Below are 25,459 nucleotides of genomic sequence, written 5' to 3' on the forward strand. Positions count from 1 at the left end.
TTATTTTGTATTTTACCCAGCATGGTGTATATATAGACTGATTAGTATAACTTTCTGCTGCTCAAGCAGTTTTCCCATATTTTTTGGATTTGGTTTTTCAGATTATGGGTAAAATCTTAAATAGAATACTCCTTGAGGTTTTTTTTTTCTTTTAGTGAAGAAAAGTGGAACAGAAGATATTACATATTAACCCTCAAATTACAAATAAAACGTTAGTTTTTGAATCTGAATTCATTGCTCTACTTCCATTTCACTATTTATACAAAATAATTTAATATGAACTGGAATTTAATATAAACTGATTACTTAAGGAATACTTTGTGCCACCTCACAGCCCATAACTAATGTAGTTTGAAATTACATTACTGTATATTGGTGGCAGATAAATAATTCTTGTCGTTGATGGGGTCCATAATTTTTTATACTATCTTTTAAACTCTGGATTCGACTTATTTCAGAATTTGGGTCTTACTTTGTTTCGATTTAACAAATAATTGTTCACAGGCAAACACATCATCTATTTGATTTAAATTATGTCTATGTTTACTCTAAAGTCATGGGCAGGCCTCTTTCCCAGGACTAACAACGCTCAGTATTATGCTTTTATTTTGTTTTCTATTTTACAATTTCTAAATTTACTGCAGATCTAGGGAGTCTTACACCATGAATATAACTTAATTATCCTTATTTTAATAATTACAAAAATGCAACAGTGTTCAGGTGTCTCCTTTTATGGACTTGGTTTTGCCCAATATTACTTTTATGATTTGTGTGTGTGTTTCTGTGTGTGTGTTGCATATAGTTCCGGGTTATTTTCATTGTTCGTTAACATTGCTTGAGTGGCTTCTCTGCATATTCCTTATACTTCATAACGATGTTTATGATTTGTGGTGTTTTAAACTGTTTTGCTTTAGTTGAATTTATTACTGTAAAATTAATTTTATTAATCTTGTGATACATATATGGATAGTTTTATTATAGATAATAGATAATATTGCATAACTAGGAAAGATTTGTATAAAGACCAGGGAAGTGTTGAGAACTCAGGAGGGAGTAGTATATTGTCCTTCTTGCAAGATGATAATTTGCCTGTTGCAAATTCATGAATGCCCTCAGAAGACAGAAAACTCCCAAATCAGAAACACAGGACTTCAGTACTCATTGCAAAAACAGTAGCCAGCTTTAACATTTGCTGGTGTCAGTTTCTCATGCCCTCAAATCCCACAGGCATTTGGGATTTGAGGCACAAAGGGCCCATGAGTGATGTTTAAACACACAGTAGACTGTATTATGAGAGAAACCTTGAGGTTAGGTGATGTTCTGCTTATACAGTAAGTCTGTACTTTATCTGGTTGTCAGGGTTGGGGGTAGACATTACCTCATCTTTCAAGGCTGTTCACTGCAAACACAACCCTGATTCGTGGCTTGGGAAGAAAGTGGTAAGTGTTTTACATGCATGGAATGTCCATCAATAATGTACAGAAACATCTGAGCCTACGGTGAAATGCCTATCCCAACATATGTGGATGTGTCTGAGGATGCTAGCTTTAGTATGTTAGTAAACATCATTTTCTTCTATTGTATTTCGTTTCAAAATTATGTGTATAACTCATAAAAATCTCCCAAACTTGACAAATTAATATGTACCAACCTTCAATTAAAAACAAATAGGAAGCAAGCAACAATGAAATTGTATACAAGAGAGTATAAATGTTGAATTATACTAAGCCCTAAAATCTAACACAACATGCTATCTGCAAAAATTATTCTGCTACCTATTGCTTATGACTCCTTTTTTCCAAAATAGGCATCACTGTTCCATTTGCAACATATTTTAAACTTCAGTTGGTTTGTTACTACTTTAATTTGAATAACCAAATAGAGGATAATTATACCTAATTTGTTTGAAATTTGTACATTGGTAGTTATCAAGACCCAGCAATGTCACTAGTATGTTGTTCATCTATGTTTCATATTCTGCTAAATGTCTCTTCATTGTTTTGATCCATGTATTTTATTTTTATATATCAAATTTGTTTTTATATATTTATTCTTTTCTTACTCATTTTAAATAGTTTTTTGAGAGTTTCATACAATATGCTTTGATCATACCAATTTGTCCTCCAATTTCCCCAGATGTACCTATGTAGTTCCCTACCACCAAGATTTGTGTTCTCCTTAAAAAGAAAAATGAGTCAAACGTGTGCTGCTCATATACTCTTGAGTGTGTGGCCACCCACTGGTGTAAGGTAGACTTACCAGTGGCTACACTCTTAAAGAAAAGTAAGCTCCATCAGTAGTGAATGAGCAATCTTCTTTCCCCACATACTTATCAGCATTTGGTATCATTTGCTCTCTTGGTCTTATTCAGTCTGACTGGATTAAGATGAAATCTTAAAGTGGTTTTGATTTGTATTTCCTGAATTACTAAAGATATTGAATACTTATTAAATTGTTTCTTAGCCATTTGTTATTTCTTCTTTTGAGGTTCAGATCCATAGACTATCTTTTAATTGGTCATTTTTTTTTTGGTCTTTTTGAGACAGGGTCTCCATGCAGCTCCAGCTGCCTGGAACTCACTCTGTAGACCAGGCTGGCCTCGAACTCACAGAGAATCTGCCTGCCTCTGCCTCCCGAGTGCTGGGATTAAAGACATGTGCCACCACTCCTGGCTGGTCATTTTTTTAAATTGTTTTTGAGTTCTTCAAATATTTTGGATATTAATCCTTCTGGTGAAAATGTTCTCCTAACCTATGCAATCACTATGGGAAGCAATGTGGAGAACTCTTAAAAAACTAGAAATGACTCTACCATATGATCCTGCTAAACCACCAGTTGCCACATAACCAAAGGACTCATCGTACCACAGAAATACTTGCATATCTATGTTTGTTGCTGCTCTTTTCACAACAGCTATAAAATGGAAACAACCTAAATGTCCCTCAGCTAATGAATGGATAATAAATATGTGGTATATTTACTCAATGGACTTCTATTCAGAGGTAAAGACGAAATCATGAAATTTACAGGAATATGGATGGAACTAGAAATTGTTATACTAAGTGAAATAATGCAGACTTAGAAAAACAAACGATATAAGTTCTCTCTCATTTGTGGATCTTAGCACAAAATCCTTATATGTGAGTACATATCCTGATGTAACTGCAGGAGCCAGAAAAATGGAAAGGAACCAGAAGAGGTAAAGGGAAAGGAGCCTGAGAGAAAGAAATAGCGGGAGACAGGTGTTACCAAGGGGGAAATGGGCAAAATGGGAGTGCTTAAATGGGAGGCGAATAGGGAGAGTTATACAAAGGTCAATGGGAGTAAAAGGAAAGGAACATATAGGGGGTGGGTGGGATCAGGGAAGACAGATATAATCAAGGGGGAAAAGGGAAAGTGGTGGTACTTCAACTGGGAAGACAGGCGGGAAGTCTAGACAGAGAGAAAGGAAAGATAAACGGGGCTTTTGTTCTGTGAAAAACCAGAGGTAAACGTTTTAATTCAAATACTTTCTGAAAAATGCATATACAATATACGAACATGAATGCATGTGTACACTTGGAGGGTATAGAACCAGAAGCAAAGTGCCAGCAGGAGAAACCTCCCTTCAAGGTGTTGCTGAGGGTGTCTGAGAGATTCCAAAAATAACAGTCTATTGCCACAGCCCTTGACTATCTCCTAGAACTTAACGTAAGAGCATACTGCTGAATATAGGAAATACTTTGGACACAAGACTTGGAAAATTGGAGCTGGAGGAGACCTGGCAGCTTCCTGCCTGAAGACCAGCTCTCATAGTTTTGGAGTACACTGTGCAAGCTGCTAAGGGAGAAAACCAATGATCCAGCTTTAAAGCCTAACAACCAGAGCAATGACCAGCACAATAAACAATATTGGTGCACTAGCGTCAGTTTTATTTTTGGGGGCTAATCAATAGCTTCCTATTTGGACTTAAAGCCCACTCAGTGAGAGGGAACTCATGCATCTCACTGTAAACACAGGCCAATATATATGACCTGAGAGGTCACAGATCTTAGAGAAAACCCTGTGACGCATCTGCAGTGTAACCTCTCTGCCTAAGGCTCATGGAACATAGTAGAAGAAGGCATGGCAAAAAATACCAACGCATCGCTGCTTTCACCGGTCAAGTTTCCTCAGGCATCAGAGTGCAATAAATAAATAAACCAAAACTGATCAAAGTGTAGAGAAAAAGAGATTGCAGTGTGGGTCCCCGGACAGGACTCCTATATTCTACTTCACCTACCCAGAGAGGAGGTACAGGGCCATAAGGAAAGCTGACAGCATACACAACAAACACCCTTGCAAAGTCAATCAGACAAAAATGAGCATAAATCAGTGCCGGGTGAGAAATAGTTGATCTTCTTTAAGAGAGAGGTGCTAGGCAGGCTGAACTGCCTCCAGTGGATGAAGAGACATCTCGGTACAGAAACTTAACTCAATATGACATATATAACCTATATGACAAAATGCATGAAGTCTTGTGGGCTGCTTGGGGGGGTGTGGATAGGGAAAGGAGTACTAACTATGACTACACTGTAGTATATGAAATTCGAAAAATTCAATAAAAATATTTATAAAGTAAAATTAACTCTCCCTCTCCCAGCACCCATAAATACCCAATGAATTCTCATTAATAGTGGGACATCATATCCACTTCCACTGACATGCCGGATTTTGTCTGGCTTAAGCTTGGGAAGGTCTTTCTTATGGAGGCACAACCACTGTGATTTCATATCAGCCACCACCCTCTTGTGTCCAGAAATACTGCTTCCTTGTAATCATCCAGTGCCTCTGCATGATACCCTAGCCTTAGGATGAGACTGGTATGATTTAGGCATCTCATTTAGAGCTGAGTATTCAATAAGTCTTTTATTTTCTGCACCTTGACCAGTTGTCTGTCTTTATTAATTACCATGTACTGCAAAACAGTCTTCTCTGATTTGATTGTGAGGTGTGCTAATCTGTGTGTATAATGGTAAGTCATTAGGAGTCAGTTTAGCACTATGTTCATTTAAAGCAATGATAGCAATTGGTATTCCCCTGGGGCTATGACCTGTGTAGCCACATGTTATTGGCTCTAATTATGGTGCCGAATATGGATTTCTTCTTGTGGAGGGGAACTTTAGTTCAACCATAAAATAGTTGGTTACTTGAAGATATTATTGACACTAATGCAGCAGTGGGCATGTCACAACTGAATGTTTTCTGATTGCAGTTTGCAGTGTTCATAGCTGGCTAAAACTGATGTTCACTTTACTCCAGTAGCTTGCACATACCTTCCGGCACTATGAAAGCTAGCCAGAAGGGATGAGGCTTCAAAGTCAGCTCCAGTTTGATTCTAACCAAGACCACTGGAAATACTTTGTAATGCTTGAGAATCTATGGGACCACGTTGGCCAACATCTGAAAATTTAACTCATTCCTATCATTGAGCTTTAAAGAAGATAGCCTATGGTGTCTAGTCAGGGCATTATCTCTCTGTTTTAGAGTAACTCCATTTAAACCCTTTTTATATATGAATATCTTTTGGAAATCTCTTCAGTTTTAAATTTACATACTTGGTTCTTTTAAATTTGTGCATGCGTTTATTTTTGTTTTGTTTTGTTTTTTTACATTTTCACAGGTGGGCAGAAGTGATATATTCACACTGCTTATGGCAAAGTTTTTCATTAAAATTTCTGATATCTTTTGATAGATGGAATTATTTCTAAGGATTTTAAGTTTTGCATTGTTACTGTTTGTAATCCATTTGTCATAGATAGGCCTTACAATCCATTACTCATAGAAATAAATTCCTAAATTTCTTCAGAAACTTACAAAAGGATATAGCAGTAATGTCCACTACATATGTTAACTGACCAAAGCCTGTAAATGAATGAAGTGCATAGGTAAACCACAAAAGAATTGATAACATATACATGGTAAACATGAAGCCTCCTTGAAGGAGAATCAGTAAGGTCAAGAAACAGGGAAATTATTCTTGATGAAAGGCAGTGATTAAAGAAGCCAATTATCTCCAATTTTATCTACAAATTACTCTAACAGAATTTTTTTCCTTTGGAAATTGGCAAGATCATCATAAAATTCACGTTAGTATTCAAAATGCATGAATAATCAAATCCAAAGTTTTTCAAGAGAAAAATTGGATGTTTATGAGTCCAGTGGACAACTTCTATAATTCCAATATGTTTGTTCATAGAACTTGTTCTTTGGCCCTCAAAAATGCATCCAGCCAGGGTGAATGCACATGCCTTTAATTCAAACACTTGGGAGGCAGATCTCTGTGAGATCCAAGCTAGCCTGGACTTCATAATGAGCTCCAGGTCAGGTGGGGGCTACAGGGAGACCATGTCTCAAAAAATAAAATGAAATGAAACAACAATACTACCAAAAATTTCCTCAGGGTTGGGGAGATGACTCAGTAGTTAAAAGCACTAGCTGTTCTTGCCAAAGAGCTGGGTTTGAATCCCAGCACTCACATGGTGGCTAGCAGTAACTCTAGTCCAGGGGATCCGAAGCCCTGTTCTGCTCTCTCCTGGCACTCACGAGTGCACTTACAAGCATGCAGGAAATATACTCAGACACAAAAACTAAAAATAAGTAAAAAAAATCTCACTCATCTGTAAACATTCTTTTCTAATATTCAATATTCATTTTCCACCTGTATTTTTCCTAAAATTTTATGCGTATGTTTTCAATTTTTACAAAAGAATTTATTTGTTTATTGATTCTGTCAAGAATCAATTATTGAAGTTTGATAGATTTAGTAAAAATGCTCAATGAAAGTTGTGTGAGCTCTGTTCATTCCTTTTATTTGCATACTTTTCTCACAGATATTATTCAGACGAATATCCATTGAAGCTGTTAAAACAAAAGCATGGATCATTAGAACCATGGATGTCTGAAGAAAGAAGATTTTAGTTTTCTGGGAGTTTGAGCATGGATACATTGACATCATGAAACAAATGATTATGTGATTAATGAACATTTTTCAGGAAAAATGTCAAGGTCACCTTTTTTTTTATTTGAAAAGGGATTAAATATTCAACGGTGTTTGAATGGGAGTCAAAGAAAGCATATCACTGCAAAATTCAGGTTTTGTTTTCCTTTCTATGAAATTCACTATTGGTATTCATGACCTTTCTAGCCTGGTGTCGATATCAATGTGAGAGATCTATTTTCTTCTACATTCCTTCCAGTTTTCCATCCTGTCTTCAGAAGGGATTGAACTAATTCTCAAACAGTTACAAATTGCTTTCCTGATGAGATTTTCATATTGCTTTTTCTTTTATTTCTTTCCCAAAGACAGCTTCTCATTTTATGTAGTATAATAATGACAAACCTAGACTTGTGGACTGACATCTTTATTATCTCTGGATAGCATATTAGTTCAAAAACCTTTGTTATTTCTGTATTTCTTTGATGTTTCAGAAACATTTTCTTGGTAGAAACTATAGTCATCCTCTGATATTTTTTCTAACTTTTATCGAGTCATTCACTGTGCCTTGGATTTTCTTTTTCTTCCCTCAAATCATCCTCAGAATCTTCTATAAATATAATAAATGTTATCTAATAATAGCTGTTGTCTATGTTCTTAAAACAATGTCATTGAAACTTAGTTCCATCCCAGTGGAGCTATTGTCCTGTGGTGATTTGATCGTCCAGGATAAATAGACTTCTCTGTGGAACAGAATGGTTTATATGACGCACCATAGTGCATTCCCAGTAAGTGTTCTTGTGCTTGATCTGGGAGCCATTCATTGCTTTTCAAAAGTTGGTTACACAAATTCTGTGTTATAGTGACTCCAGTGTTGAGCATCTGATATTACTAGACTTGTGGATGTGAAATTATCGGAGTGTCCTTAAGGTTCTTTTCCATAAATGAATTGGCTTATTGGGGCTATGAAAGAAAGTTTGCCTGCTCAGTATAGCCTGTCATTTTTGATGAATGTGACTCGGTTTTCAGTAAGTAGTCCAATTTTGCACTGATAGTGTTTCTCAAATTTTATAGAGAATGGAGTTTTAACATATCTTAGAAATGTGGCCTTGGAAGGAACAAACTGAGACAAAAAGAATTCAAGTTTTCAACCACACTGGATGCAAAGAGAGTCAATCTTGTTTAATGTCAATACATTCACAAAGTGAAATTTGGCTTCTTAGAGGCGTATTTGTTTGGTGTTCACCAAAGTTGGGGAGCAACATTTTACATCATTTCCTATTGGCCTCATTATGAGATTAAATAATGGTATTCTGAACTCTCTTGTTATAGTGTGTGTGTATGTGTGTGTGTGTGTGTGTGTGTGTGTGTGTGCATGCTCACATCACGCCAGAAGTGACAGAACCTATGTTCTTGCACATGCTAGGCATGCTCTTGTTCCACTGAGAGTCACACAGTCATCCCACTACTACTGCTTTATTATCATTAGTTTTTTTTTATGTCTTAGGCATATACTTTTCTCAAAAAAATATATAAATATAGTATCAGAATCACAGATCTCTTTTCACAAAGGGTGGTGATCCAAGGATTGAGGATAACCTGGTGTTGACATTTACTACAATATTTACCTTACCACAGTTTGATGACATTGAGTTACCGGCCCACAAAATTCACTTTTCATTTCTAAGTGGACTACAGAAAATACGTGGTTTTTTTTATGCAGTGTTTCAAAGATATAAGATTAACAGTGTCAAATTTCATCTGATGTGAGGCTGCTGGCGTATAGTAGACAGTCCTGGGCACTGTATGATTGTTGTATTTCATTTGTCCTTTGCTTGTCTTCAAATCTTGGATTTTCCTATGGGAAAAGAAGTATGTGATCAGAGAAATAAGGCAATACAATCATCCTAGTGTGTCCTTCCAAAATTCAGATACTGAAATCCTAATCCCAATGATATGGAAAGTCTTAGAAGGTTTTTAAAAATAATTAGGTCATAAGGGTGGTATATCTATGATTCATTCCTAAACAGAGCCCTTATCATAATCCAGCCTTGTTGGCTGCCAGAGCTGTGACACACACACACACACACACACACACACACACACATTCACACATATAGTTATAGTTTATAAACCAGATGTTCATTTTGTTATGGCAAATGGAAATGATGGAAACACTTTTAGGAATTAGATGAAAAGGACTTTTGTGGGGAGAGGAGACAACCTAGAATGCATCAATCTCATCAACATGTGAGGCTCCCAAATTGTTCTCAGCCTCATAACCAACTACCCAATAGTCTTCTCTCATCTTCACTCCTCATATTTACATAACTCCAAACCCTTGTCTTGGTCCCAAAGTTTCACCTTCATGTCTTCCTAAGAGTCCCCCTTTTTTCCCTCATATGCACCAAGACCATACGATATGCTGTCTATGCCTTATTTCCCAGATGCCCTGTAACCACAGGAATTGTTCTCATTTTTTTTAATCCCATGAGAATAGATGATATCTCTTGTACACCATCAACAACTTTATAATGGCATAGGAGGGACTATTATGAAGATTGATCTATGTCAAAGCACCTGTTTTACCAAACAGTTCACTAGCTCCTTGTGCAGCAGTGGATACGAAATGGGCAAGTCAGGCAGCTGTTCTCAGCAATCCAGGTGACTCTCCAAAGTGTTGTAATTAAACTTTCTCTCTCTCTTGAAAACTCTTTGTGAAGTATAGAAAGAAAAAAAAAAGACCTTCAACAGCTGGAGCTGATAAAGTGTGCTCTGAGAGAGGAAAACCAGACAAAAGGAGGCTCTTGGGAAGGGCAGTGTCTGGCTGAGGTAAAACAGAGCATAGGTGCAAAGAACATTATTTCTAAAGAGAAAGAAATGTTTTAGAGAAGTTTTCAATATTATTAGCTCACTGATGGGTAAAGTTTCTTTTCTTATTTCAAGCAAGGATTATTTTTTCTTAGGGGAACTGGGTAGTTTAATCTCCACTCTTTACCTATTATTATGTTGATAGATGCCCAAAGCCTCAAACTATGACAGGAGAGTGAGATGAAGGGAAAAACGTTATGACAGGTGTAGGGGGAGGTTAATAAGCAAAATGATAAAAGTAGAAATTTCCCGAGTTTTTAGGTTCTCATCCTTAGTGGGATAATACCAGCTCAGTCTCTGAGTGAGGCTCTTCTATAAGTGGGAAAGATAAGTACTTTAGTAGATTTCAACTTTGTTTTTGATTAAAACTTTTAACTGTCTCATATATGATCAGTTATCTTCTTCCTCTCCTACTTCCTTCCTTTTCTCCCTCTGTTCTTCTTCCTCTTTTGTTCTCCCCCTTGTATAGAGACATATTTGAAATATGTTTAAAGGAAACTGATCAGTTAAAATGCATACTTATCAAAAAACAGAGGGTGAATCATGAGGCACTATCAATTACACTTGAGGATATATATGCAGTTAATGGTTTCTGGGGGAGGGAGATACATTTTCTTCGGTGGTATAGACAAAAATATGTTGTCAATGCTTCAGTGGATAACCTCTCACCCATGCTCCTCTTAGCAATCTAATTAGATACGGTGGGTCTAAAACAAACAAATAGATAAGTAGATAAAATAAGCCAACAAATGTGTATACGCAGTTAATCTGCTTCTGATTGGCCCTGAGTTATTAGGTAAACCTGCAATATAGGAAGTCATTTTACCTCTGAGGGTTCTGCAAGAAAGTAAACATTGTTTTTCTAAATGCATGCTTTCTTTATGATTTGTCCACTGTGTTCTGACTCAGAGGGATTAGAATTGAGCTGCATGTATTAAAAGACACTTTTTGGGTCTTTTTGAGGCAGGGTCTCCCTGTAGCTCCAGCTGACCTGGAACTCGCTAAATAGACCAGGCTAGCCTTGAGCTCACAGAGATCTGCCTGCCTCTGCCTCCCAAGTGCTGGGATTAAAGGCATGCACCACCACGCCTGGCCTGAAAAGACATTTTATAAAATATGTATGGCTTTTTATCAGAATTCACAGTTAATGATCCTTGTAGCTCAGCACATCTAAAAGGAGTGGGTCTAATAGTACTTAAACCTGTTCACTTAGCAGTTAGACCTGAATTTGAATCATAATTACATGACTTGAATCATATGTCCTGTAAATACTGCTGGTTCATATCAAGAAAGTGTTAATATTAGTCTTCATACTAATCCACGTTAATGGTGATCATGTGTGAATGAAACTATGAAATTTGAATGTGATGATGCATGCCAAGAATTCTGTACAGTATCTTGAGCAAGGCAAATATTAAGGAGATGTGTCTTATCAATATTCTTTCTCACTTTTCTTTCCCTCTTCTTTTGTGATATCTCTTCCTATTTCTTCATTATTTTCCTCTTAATTTTTATTTATTTACTTTTTGTATGTATGAGTGTGTTTGCCTGCACATATGTAAGTATACCTATGCATGCAATACTTGTGGGGCAAGAAGAGGGAACTGGATCCTCTAGAACTAGAGTGACAGATGTTATTAACCACCACGTTGCTGAAACCAAATCTGTGTCCTCTGGAACAGCAGCAAATACTCTAAACCTCTGAGTCCACTGTCTAGCCCCTCACTCCTTCATTCTTTAAAACATTACTTTTGCCACCTCATTTTTGGATTTTTTTTGCATAAAGGATCACAGCCTACAAAGATTCTTATTTAAATCACATTTATAATTTACCTTAATGCTATTGAACTCAAATTCTAGGGCTCAAGCCCACTCTCCACCCTGGATTCTCGTCCGTTCCCCAGATCTATCAGTTCTTCAGCCATGAACAGCTTAGTCTCTCTAATAGAAGGGAATCTGGGTGAAGTTCTGTGGTCTTAACTGAAATCCCTCAGCTTTTTAAAACCGTTCTTTGAACATGAAGCTACAGGTTTCACAGTTGGTTATTAAAACTGTGAAAATATTCTGAGAGATATATGGACATCAACACAGATTAACAGATTATAGATTCACTGCCAAAAGAAATCTGGAGCAATAGTATGTAGTGGATATTCATTCTGTTGAGAAGAAAGTGTCACTTTCCTAATGCACCACAAGGGGCACAATTCTGAGAAAAGAGCATGCCTGTCATTCTGTCCTCTTGGTCAAAGCTGGCCAGCAACACTTGAAACTTTGTACTCAACGATCTGTCACTCTTAGAGGAACAAAAGTTGCCTTATAAAATTTTCTTCATTGTATTTTCCCCAAAATCCAAAGATGCCTTTGCTATACAATTTTTCTCCTACAGTGCACTTTGTATTAAAACATTTAATAATTTTACTAATTAAAAAGTCCTATTTTTTCTGTAGGATATTAATTATATCACATACTTAAAAGCAACAGAAATCCTTTCTGGCTATTTTCCTTATTGTGCAGAGTTTTGCCCAGGCTTTTTTGCAGCCAAAGGAAAGAAACGTGCTTTCTGTATTGTTTATTCCATGAAAATTTGCTTTGATAAATTCACACGTGAACACTTCCTGATCAAAATTCAAATGGTATTTAATATAAATGACTTAAAATTGAAAATGATAAAGTCAGTGCTTTCAGTCCTCAGCAGGAGCCTTAGGTCTGACTGACTTTTTAAAGCGTTTCTCAGAAGAGCAAAGCAATATGTTTGGCACAGACAGTTGCGGTTGAAAGAAGGACATTGGTTCTTCAACAGTGTAAATATTATGTTTCTGTCATCCAGAAACTTACACAATTGAAATCACTGTGCCTTCTATACTTCATGAATTTATTTACGGCAATAAGAATAAAATATGAAGTTTTTATATATTACTGATGAATCCACTTTTCTACAGAATTTAAGCTACTAAAGATGTAGACAAACAAAAATTTATTTTATTCTAAGTACATTCAATCTTCCAAACTCTTCTGTAGAATTCCTGTGGCTATATTGATGACAGATAAGGGCCCCTGCTTTGGCAGAAAGCAGTGAAGACAGAACAGGCCATGAAAAATTTCAGAACAAATGACTAAGAAAGCAATCTGGCCATAATAGGTAAGGCATGTCAGTAAAGTTTACTAGTGACTAAAAACAGTGAGTTCAATAGCACATGCTAGGGGAAAATTAGTGAATTCTAAATTTTGTATATAAAGAATTGTATTTTATTGAAAGAGTAAAACTGTAAGTCATATTACAGCTTTAGGAATTCATTTAGCAATCTCAAAGCGTCCTAAGATCTCTAAATTAAAACTATCAAATTATTATAGTATTTCAGAAAAATGTCTTAAATAAATTAAAAATAATAAAAGAGAGAGAAAAGAAAAGCAGGCAGAAGATTCATACTTTGCTATGATAACTTTATTCTGCAAGGAGCATGCAGGCTTGGTGGCTGTACTAGTAATCCCAGTACCCCTGAGGCTAAGAACTAAGATGCCTGTATGCTCAAGGCCAACTTGGGTTATGTAGCAGGACCTTGACTCAAAATTCAAGAATAAAGATATATAACAAAAATAAAGGATGATATAGATGAACTAGTGACAGAGAGAGAGAGAGAGAGAGAGAGAGAGAGAGGACAGGTCACGTGCAATGCATTGTTTTAGAAATAATGAAGAAAACTGAGAGTCAAAAGGTTTAATGATATATGAAATGCAAATCTGAAAATGGTTCCAATTTTTCAAAATTTTACCTTAATATAAAAAATGTACATTTATGTAAACTCATTTTATTTTTACAGTAAAATTGGCCATAGATTAAACCATAGAATAATATCTAAAATTCTCACAGGAATAAATCATCAGTCATCAGTATGCTTTATAGTATAGTCTTGGTGGAGCTAATGTAGAAGTCAGTATTACATACTGTTAGCAGAAAATTATTTAATACTTGAAAATTGACAAATATACTTTCAAATCTCAGTTTTCATATTTATCATAAGCACAAGTGTATCAAATTTCAGTTCTTTCCCTTTACATTTTTTTTTGCCTGTTTCACATTCATTGTTTGCAACAACTAAAGGATTTGGACAAAGTGACACATCTACAATGGAACCTTACACCTAAGGCTCACAGAGCTTAGTGGAGCAAAGAGTAGAATGAAATACCAATGCATCTCTCAACTCTCATCAACAAAACTTCCTCACACAACAGAGGACAATGAACACAAATGTCACAAATTGCCAAAGTGTAGAGAATAAAAGTCATCAGGGTGTGGGTCTCTGGATATGACTCCTATATTAAACTTCAGTCACCCAGGACTCAGGGACCACTGTAGAAGAGGGGAATGAAAGATTATAAGAGCCAGGGGAGAAGGTATATGATCATATGGGAGCAGTCTTACCAGCTCCTGGGACCTTACTTATAAGAACCTACAGGAATGGTGTCCGCCTGCACAAGACCCATGCAGACTCAATCAGACAAAAATCAAGCAAAGAACTGGGGAAATGGGCAACAGGTCCCAACCATAGCTGAAGAACTATTGGAAACAGATTACTCCTGGGTGAAGGAGAGTTAATTTTTTTAAGGGAGAGACTCTAGATAGGTTGACTAGATGCTAGTGGATGAATTTGCACTGAGGAGTGTTGGGGTACACTAACTTATCTAAAGAGGCCTGAACATATATGACAGAATAAAGATGATTAAGATATTTTGTATGAAATGCACAATTCATAAAAACATATATTTAAAAAAGATTATTAACAAATGAGTCATTGATCAAAGCTGTTATATCAATTGCTACACATTTATATGTATAGATGAATGCATATATATATGCATATATGTACTTCAAAGAGCTTTTAAAACATTTGCCTAGTTTTACATTGAAATTTATTGACATAAAGGTGATAATAAAGGTTTCAAAACAACTCTTGTAGATGGTAATTGTTAAAATTAGCAACCTAGTTGAACAAATTTGTTTTCAGCATTTTGACTGGGAAAACTTAGTATTTTGATAATTTGTGTAAAACTATGATTTATAAATTTACTTTCATATAGAAAGTATCTTGATTCAAAATAGTTGCACTTTTTAACCTCAGAAGAAAATAAATAAATGCATTATTAGAAACTGTAGAAATAGATTATTTTTAGGTTACAGAATTCACTAAATTGTAAGATAAGATTTTGACAAAAATGTAATGCTAGTAAAAGTAGGAAAAGCATTTTGTGCTCTCTCTCAAACACAGTGCATAACTGTTTCCAATTAGCCAGTTCTATACAGTTTTTGTTGTTGTTGTTGCTATTTGTTCTGGTGTAAATCAACAATAATTTGAAGGGTCTGCTGAGCTGACATTCTTTATGATACTATGTTCATCTTAGTCTTTTCATCCTGGATGCTTCCCCTCCTGTTGAGGCTCAACAGGGATATAATTGAACACCTGAGCATCACAAGAGAGATTTAAGAAGAGTTCTAGGAGCTGCAAAAATGAATTTGAAAACTTAATCCTAGGTTTTGCCTGTTTCTCACAAGGAGATTGATCTGTGATTGTAAAGGCGATGTGTTACCTAGGATGTCTTTTGGCAAGTCCCTCTAAACCCCGTATGAGGATTGCAGTGGACTGTATTACTTGTTACACCTGATGATATTATTGAACATGGATAAGATGCTCAAATAACAAAAACAATATCTTATATTTATTTAGTCTTTGCCTGTTTAGATTTTCCAATTTTTTTTACTGTTACTTGAAGGATACACACACATATAAATTGGAGAGTAGAGAAGCTAGAAACTAGAATATAACTTACGAAAACTCAATACACTAATTTTTGAATTCAGGGTACATTGCAGACTTAGATACTTTCCCTCTGAAGGATCACACAAATGACATACAGATGGAAATAAAACTGATAGAGATGAACCTGGCATGACAGGGCAGAAACAGTTTACCTAAGAAGTCAGGTTTTCCAGGGCTGGAGAGCTACCTCAGTGGTTGGGAGGATTGTCTGCTCTTAAGAAGGACCCTGGTTCAGTTCCCAGGACCCACATGGTGACTAACAACTCTCTATAACTCCAGTTTCAGGACATCTGATGATCTCTTCTGACCTCTGTGGGCATTACCTGACATGGGTGTACTTACATACATGCAGGCAATATACTCATACACATAAAAATGAAAGCAATAAAATACTAACAAAAGAAGTCAGGATTGTTTCCCATATGCTCTCTGGGGAAATAAAACAAACTCCAATGTGAACTTTTCAAAAATGTGTTATTCGTTTTTCTGTATTTTATGTCAACTTCAAATAGTTCCTTATAATTGAAAACTAGTATATTTTATGAATGTGATGATATTACTTACCTTCCAGATTTGCTGGGAAACTTAAGTCACTTTGTATAATGTTTCTCCACATGTAAAATATTGACCAAAGGCATGTATGAAAATTATATGGTCATGGATTTGTATCTATATCCTCTAACATAGGACTGTAGAATGGAGTGAAAGTGGTTCTTAAAAGTGAAAATTTTGACAAATTTCAAGGATCATTTTTAGATGCGCTGAAAGTTTAACTGTAATTTGTGGTGTTTAATAGTTTGACTGATGTAGAGAAAGTGTCTACTAAATTGTAGCATGCATAAGACAGCCTTGAGACCTGATAAAATGGACTTAAGCAGAAGTTCTCAGTCCCTAGGAAGTGGTAATATAACTACAGAAATGAAAAAGATAAAAACAAACTTAATAATAACTGCATTTAAAAATCTATAGGATAAATATAGATATATTGTTGGGCACAATTGCATTAAGGTATCATTAATGTTTGAAAGAACTTCTTTTCATATCGTCTCAGCTAAAGAAAGATTGCAAAGTTTGACAACTTTGAAATAGTATTATTGTATTTGCTATTCAAAGTTACACTTCCTTAAAACTGAGGCAAAAAACAATACCAATTTTTGGAGCTTGCTTCTGAATACATCACCTGGCCTTAGATTCTGGTAGACTTCACTTAATCACTAAGGTTATACATATGGAAAATGAACTACAAATTTATTTTATGGATCCTTTCAAACATGCACATAGTTATCCTGAAATGAAGAATCTTCTCAAATTTGCTGACTTATTTTTCTCAATAGACAACTAAAATAATTCAAGCAAACTCATTTGCCTAACAGATTTCTGCCTTGAGATTATTTTGGTAAGCGACACATGCATTTGAAAGTGAGGGTATTATTCAATACTCTAAGAAAAAAGGAACAAGTATGGAAAAAGAGTTCTGCTATCCAAGAAGACAAAATTAATTTGGGCGCATATTTTAATTTAGATTAACTTCATACCCATCCACAGTGTTGTGCCATTATTTCCCATCCTTCTCTCTGCTGGTTCAAGTAATCAAAATGTTTTTTCATGAGTGTTGTATTAAATGAAACTCTGTACTTTTAGGAAAAGCAAAAGATCTTTTAATTATGCAACTCTCGCCACACACCTTAAACTGTCTACATTGTTATATAATACAGAATGACAGGCATGCGAGTTGACATTTGCCCATTTCCAGGCTCCTAGAATTAATATACAGAGTAGAAAGAGTCATTTCTTCTCCTATCCTACAACCCAAATTAAGCTAAATGTAAAAATTATTCTGCATTCTTTTTTACTTTTGATGATGAATATGTGGAAGGAGATGAGATGGAGCTTTTATTTATCTACAGATTTGCTTTTTTCTCCATTTACATTTATTTATTTATATTTATTCTTAATTAATTAATTAATTATTATATGTATGAGTGTTATGCCTGCATGTGTATAAGTGCACCCCTGTCATGTAGTGACTGGTGATCATTTGGAGCTGGAGATCTAGATAGTTGTTAGCCACCATGTGGGTACTGGGATTCAAACCCAGAACCTCTGCAAGACCAGCCAGTGCCTTTAACCTCTGAGTCATCTCTCCAGTCCCTCCATACTCCATTTTTAATTAATTTAATTTATTTTAGACAGGGTCTCCTTGTAACCCCAGCTCGACTGGACCTCACTGTGTAGACCACGCTGGCCTTGATATTAAAGAGATCCACTTGCTGCTGCCTCCTGAATGATGGGATTAATGGTATGCACCTCTCCAGTCATATGTATTTGGCTCTATTTCCAGTGGCACCCATGAGTTCCCTGCCATTGAGAGGATTTAAGTCCAATTAGATAGCTCTTGATTACCCTCTTGATAACAGTGCCACTACTACAGCAATAGAGATACTTTGCTCTAACAGTTGAGGCATAGCCTATTGAGCAAAGAGAATTGTTGCTTATAGCTAAAATACTATGAAGGATTGCTTCAGCAATGCAATAACAGGGACATTTCACTTATTCATAATTATGACTTGGCAGTTATACAGTCATCTATAATGTATATGTGAAAATGTTTTAATAAATTAAAGAAGTTCATTGTATTTTTCACTCAGTTAAATTTTGAGAGAGAGTTAAGTTTAAAAATGTAATATGTGTATGATTAGCTCCTCCTTGGTAGTATAAGGAAATTAACTAATGTAAATTTATTTGAAAAGAGAACTAATGACTTGGTACAGACTATTGCAAAAACAACGGCCTTAGTAAGAGAAAGATATAAAAAATAATTAAGGAAAGAGGAGGAAATATCAAGAAAGAAAAACAATGGTGGAGAATATTTCAGGAGATGGACATGAAGTAGAAAGAGAAAATTTTGCTTATGGATTAAATGATCTGACTATAAGTACTAAAACTGAGTAGAATATCAAATGATTTGGAGATAGTCATAAACATGACAAATTCAAACTCATGTTTGTCTTTGATATTCAAGTCAATCAGAAAATTATTAAAGAAGATAACACATTTGTGAAAAGTAATTTACACAAGTGTTTGCCAGTATGTGTACACAGAAGGATGCCCTTCAGTTCCTGCATGACGATATTCTACATTTTCTTCTAAATAAGCAGAATTCACTATAAATTTTAAATAATTGCCTAGATGATAAGCAGGTGTTACAATTTATCTGTCATAGACATTGGTTAAAAAGTCGATCTATGAATGAAAATGGAAATATAAAATCATAAGAAATGCACTTCCCATTCAGTGATATTTGCAAACATCTGTTGTATATTTTGATTTTTAAAATGAATTTATTAAAATGCATTTTATTCTGTATACTGCAATGGTTATTGATAGATTTATTTCAAAATGAATTATGGGAATTTTAAACAAAGTTTTTGCCAGTTACCCAAATTAAAATATCTGTTTTCAAATTCACAACAAATTGTAGATCATTTTAAGCATGTTGCAATTCTCCCCTTGAACTTTATCAGCATCCTTTGACACTTAAAAAAAGAAAACTTTCAACTGACAAAATGGATCACAGTAGTTTAAATGTCTTTCTGGAGAATCCAAAAATGCTGGAGATATGACATTGTTTAGTTGATAAGAAACTAGGTTTTATGATTCAGTTATTATACATTTCCAATCAGACCATTATTATCCTTTTTGTGCTAATGTTTTTTTCTTGTGTTAAATTCTCAAGAAAATATAAGCAAGTGACTAGTAATAATTAAAAGCAAAAAATTAGTCTTTCCCATTGTCATCATATCTATTTACAGTATGTTTAAAATTTTTCTCATTTTTATTTTATAACTGATGTGTATATCTATGTAGATTCCCCTTCTCTGTTTGCATATCTTACCTCTTTGTGTGTTTATGTGCAAGTGTACAAGTATAAAAAATCATTGATATATAACTGTAAAGTAATATAGTCCTTATTTATCATCAAATATAGCTATCAAGATCGCAGAGTTAAGAGGCTGGAGAGATGACTCCACAGTTAAGTGCATTGGCTACTGTTGCAGCCAACCCTGGTTTGATTCCCAGGACCGCATGGTGATTAACAGCCATCTGTAACTCTGGCTCCAAGGGATCCAGCGCTCTCTTCCGACCTCCATGGGCATTGTATGACACAGGTGCACTTATATGCTTGCAACAATATATTCATACACATAAAATCTTTTTTAGAAATGTTATAATTTTAAAATGTAAAAAAAAATCTTAGTCTTTGTTAAAAATGATTTCCCAATAATGTGCTATAATTTTCTGAATTTTTTCCAAAGTAACAGAATGCAAGCCTATTGTTATAAGTATAAAATGCTATAATTTGTAAGATAAAACACACAATTTTATTATATTAAGGATAACAAAACAACCTTCAAAAAAGAAAGAAAAACCTATTTTCGTTTAAATGCAAAAACACAAACATTGTTAAAAATGATTTCCCGATAATGTGCTATAATTTTCTGAATTTTTTCCAAAGTAACAGAATGCAAGCCTATTGTTATAAGTATAAAATGCTATAATTTGTAAGATAAAACACACAATTTTATTATATTAAGGATAACAAAACAACCTTCAAAAAAGAAAGAAAAACCTATTTTCGTTTAAATGCAAAAACACAAACATGGAAGATGTTTATGGGGCATTTAGGTCAAAGGAAGTCTTAAAAATGATCAAGTTCCACTTTCTACGTTAGAAATAAGTTAACCATTTAGGAAAAAACTGTTAAGTTGTTTTTAACTTGTTTCTCTTAAAACTTGTGGCTCTGTCCCACTTATTTGGCACAAGTGTAGTCCAAAATCACTTGTTTTACCAATTGATATCAAAAAACCAAAGACAACATTGTAAGAAATCTGACTTACATGATCAACATCCTGGATTTCAGCAAACAATCTAGTGTTTCCTCAAATAAGTCTAGTTACATGGCAGCCATTCTCTCTGTCCTCTTTGTTTTCTTCTTCTATAAAGTTTGGAAAGCCAAAGTATTCTGTTTCTAAGTCCATTACATCTAGATATGGATGTGTTTCCCAGGTTTGACTGATGAATTCGAAACCAGTGTTGAGTTGAAAAACACCAGGAACATTCATTTGAGAGTAAGGCTCCGTTGACACATTCCTGAGGCTTTTGCCCTTTTCCTGACCAGAATATAGAAACTAAACCTAAAGGAGAGAGTCAACCAGCAATCAGAAGGATGATAGCCATGCCTGCAATGATGGAACACAGCAGGAAAAACAAAACAAAAACAAACTTTTACTAGTTAATGTTTTCAACATTGGAACCAGTCCTGAGTTTCTAACTCTGAATTCCTTAAAAATGAGAAAAATAAAATTTTTCTTTTTAAATGGCTAATTATGTTTCAGTTTGTTTTTGCTTGTGGAAATAATCTTCAGTTTTACACTATTAGAGTGTCTAGGGACTTTGTTAACATAATTTGTTCTTGATGTACTTTGATCTTCTCACAAGCATGCTCGTGATTATTAATACAGGGGGAGAAAGCACCAAAACTAACGGAAGAGAATTAGAATATTCTCCATACTGCATATTTGAGTCTGGAAAGAAGCAGTTTGCTTCTTTGAAAACTTGCTCTTATAGCCTAGTGGATTCTCAGGGGTAGTTGTTGCAATGTTTATTCACTTTAAAGCTGAATGGTGTTGTTCTGCACATCATGATAATAGATCAAATCAGGTTGCCTATCCCATTAATACATCGTGAACAGTTTTTGCAAGAAGATGAATCATAGGAGTTTTAAGTAGTCTAAGAATATTCATGAAAACATCTTGATTCTTATTGTAATTTAGCATCAAAAGATACACGTAGAAACATGCGTATCACCTTCTGATATTATGAAAACTAGCCATCAGTGATAGAGCTTCAAGATCAATGGAAGCTTCAGCTCATCGTGTTTGTTCTACTACTCAAGTGTGTAGTACCTTCAGCAATAGGATCTTACCATCATGTCCTTGTAGGTAACTGAGTGCGATGGAAATAGCCATTTGATTATTTATTAAGTATCTCCTGGGTCTCTGCAGTCAACAATAGCAGAAGTGGAAGTCCAACCCTGGCACCCGGCCTTCCTTTTGTTAACCTGTGGTGTCTATTAGGGCCATTAACACCCTGTATAAGCTAACTACATTTAATCTCTTTTTATATTTATATGTATATAGTGAAAGAAGCTTCCACAGTAGTTTTCCTTATGACTCTTTTATAAGGCCTTTAGTGTTATTTATTACATTCTCACTTCCTCTTCTGCTCTACACCCCATTCCCAACCCCATTAAACATACCCTATCCGTATTCCCCTTTCATTTATATCACTTCATTCTATGCCCCTTTCCATGAGCCCCCACCCCCCATAGTTCCTTAAAACTTTCTTGATTTGTAAGGTCTTTCCAATTGAAAGACACAAATATGCTAGCAATAAACGGTAATAATCAATCAATCTTACTCAACTGTAAACCCCGTAAGCCACAATAACAACTGAATTGGGAAAATACGTCCACTAGTGTAAAAGTGTCACAAATACTCTGAGAATAACCAGCTGCTTTCTAATTGCACTTAAGTCTTGCTTGATGATAAGACATCCATAATTGACAATGTTTTCTGAGCCAAGAACCTGTGGCTAGAGAGATCACAAAACATAGGAATAAACATATCATTCTGCTAAACAGACATACTAAACTGACTTATGAATTATTTTTATACTCATTGATTAGTGCATCTCTTGAATATCACTAGGAAAGATTCTTCTTGTAGCTGATAGTGCCTAACATACAGACTCACAAATAGTTAACGCACAGGAAAAAGAGACTTCAAAGTGCTCATTCCCAAATGGGATACTTATATTGCACCCTCCTCCCCAGGTTTAGAAATCATTGCAGAAGAGGGATCAGAAAGATTATTAGAGGCAGAGGCGGCAGATGAATACATGAAAACTGTTTCTGGACACCACAGGGTAGTTGCACATACGAATCCATAGCACATATAACAGCAAGGACAGCCCAAGCCAGACAGAGGCCCAGCACGAATGCCAGAGGCAGGAGGGAAGTCCCAGGTCTTACCGGTTTGAAGTCTGGTAGGTTGACCAGACTTGAAGGGACAGACCTGCGCCTAACACCATGTGGAAAACACAGATTAGATGTGATTGTCCTTAAAAAAGACAAATAGTAATAGAGAATGTGAAGTTGGGGGGTTTAGAAAGCTGAGGGTAGAGAAGAGAGAGGGGCTCTGAGCATTATCAAAGTATTTTCTACAAAATTCTTGAATCAATAAAAATATTTTAAATGTGACTCTACGTTACATAAACAGGTAACATTGTTGAAGCTATGTAATTGTTGACTGCTCTGAGACATACTTTTTATTTTGTCCTTAAATGTGACAATTTTATAAAAAGTAATTCACAGTCATTTTAAAGGACTAAGAATTCTTATAAATCAACTGAATACAGTTTTATTTATATGCATATATGCTTATTTTTTAAAATATTTTATTTTTTGTTGTGTATGAGTATATTGTCTCCATGTATGTATGTGCATTTGTGTCATGCAATGCGTGCAGAGGTCAGAAGAGGGCATCAGATCCCCTGAAACAGGAGTTAAGTGGGGTTGTTAGCTGCCATGTTGGTGCTGCTGGGAGTTGAATCTGGGCACACTGCAAGAGCAGCCAAAGTCTTAACCCCTATTTATTTATTTGTTTGTTTGTTTATTTACTTATTTATTTATTATTTATTTATTGTCTTTTTGAGACAGGGTCTCCCTGTAGCCCCACCTGTCCTGGAACTCACTATGTAGACCAGGCTAGCCTTGAACTCACAGAGATCTGCTTGCTTCTGCCTCCCAAGTGCTGGGATTAAAGGCATGTGCCACCATGCCTGGCTATATATTTATTTTTATTACTATGCATAATGTTAGATTTCATTATAGGATTATCAAACAAAATTTGGTTTTGTTCATTCAGTCTTGCTTCTTCTCCATCTGCCCAGTGCCCCTTAGCAAGCTTCTACTCTCACAGCCTGCTTTCTGTGTTCATCCTTGTCTTACATTGCCCTCTGTAGCCCCTTTTCCCTCCTTTCCCTGTTTTGTCAGGGTTTCATACTGAGACACATTACTAAAGAGATGTCTCATTCCTCTATATGGCGAAGAAAAGTAAGGGGATGCTCTTAGATCTTTCAAATAAAATGTATGCTTACTTCACTTTCTTTTGTGTTGGTCTTAAAGTATTTGCATCTTTTTGTTCCTGTTCATCATTTCAATCTTTATTAGCAAAGCATAATATAAGCAGCCTTTACTGCGGAGAGTCTTAAGTGAAATTAGGTTAACTCATCCAATTAGGAAAGGGTTGTTCTCAACCAGGATTCCCCAAAGAAAACTCTTCATTTTGAAACTGATTGATATTGCTTGATTTTGTTTTCATTTTGGGAGATTTTTGGGGCATCTTATAAGGAAGAGCAAGTTGCAAAAAAAAAAAAAACAAAAAACCAACAATAATCCTGTGCCCTCTTGGCAGCTTAACTGTGGCAGCGTCTCATTATCAGCCAATCTTATCAATAAGGCTAGCCAGTTCTATGCTGTACTATGTATTTTTAGCTTTTTGCTCACAGCAATAAAATGTCATAGATTTTTACATTTTCTTTATTTTTTCCTTTTCCAATCTTCATGTTTTATGTATATTATTTTTTGAGAATTTCACATGTGAGCATTTTATTTGCTTTATTTCTACACCTCCCAGGTCCCCTAGACTCCCTTCATGTCCCTGCTCCCGCTTACTTTCTTGCCCTCTTTTTTGATGATTATTGCTACATATCCGTACGTACATTCATAAACATACATAATCAAAATATAAATAACATGAGTCTAATTTGTGGTGCTCCCTTGGACATGTGTTGAAGGCTATCTATTTGAGGTTAGATAACCTTTCAGGGAGCGCGTTCCTATAGAAAACTGATTCTTCTTCTTTCCTCAGCATCCATTTCCTATAGTTCATCGAGAGATGCAATGTTCCTCTTCCACATTGGCACGTCAACTGATTTTCTCTTTATACAGATCTTGTTTGCCTACCATACTATGATCATTTCCTGGGTGCCATATAAATTTTTTCAGAGATGGTTCATCAGCTAGAAAAGATCATCTATGGCTTGTCTTCCTCCAGCATCCTCCTTTGCCTCTATTGGTTCTTCACTTTCCTGTATTGTGTGTGTTCAGGGGTTGACTGTTTACACATCATGGCCACCTCTACTTCCCAGGTCCAGCAGCACAGAGCAAAAGGCATAGCAAAGAGCTTTCTTCTTACAGGAATCTGCTTCTTCACCAACAAAGAAATTTCTTCTCCAAACCCAAAGCAGATGTTGTTTAACCTCATTATTGGCATGCTGTCTAGCCACCTTTATCCTGTATAGGAATTTGGGGATGACAGTTACCTTTCAAATTGTGAGATATGACAAGAACACTGGAAATAAAAAAAATTCTACTTTCTTCTTTGAATCATACATATATTTAAAACATACAAAATTAAAAGCATGAAGATTTCAAATACAATTGTCAATTTTATAATGTTACTTTGGGTAATAGTTACAAGAATATCATTTATCAAAGTAGGTTTAGTCTTCATGATAATTTAGACTCTCTTTAAAGTTACTAAATAAAGTTTACATTTTTATCTTCAGTCACAAATATTTTGTTAGAATCACACATACACACACACATACTACATATAGAACAAATAGCACACATTTAAAATTTAATGGTAATGTGAATGTATGTATGCATGTATCAATCATCTATTATCTAAGA

The sequence above is a fragment of the Nannospalax galili genome, unplaced genomic scaffold, assembly GCF_000622305.1.
Source record: "Nannospalax galili isolate Female #2095 unplaced genomic scaffold, S.galili_v1.0 scaffold374, whole genome shotgun sequence".
NCBI lineage: Eukaryota > Metazoa > Chordata > Mammalia > Rodentia > Spalacidae > Nannospalax > Nannospalax galili.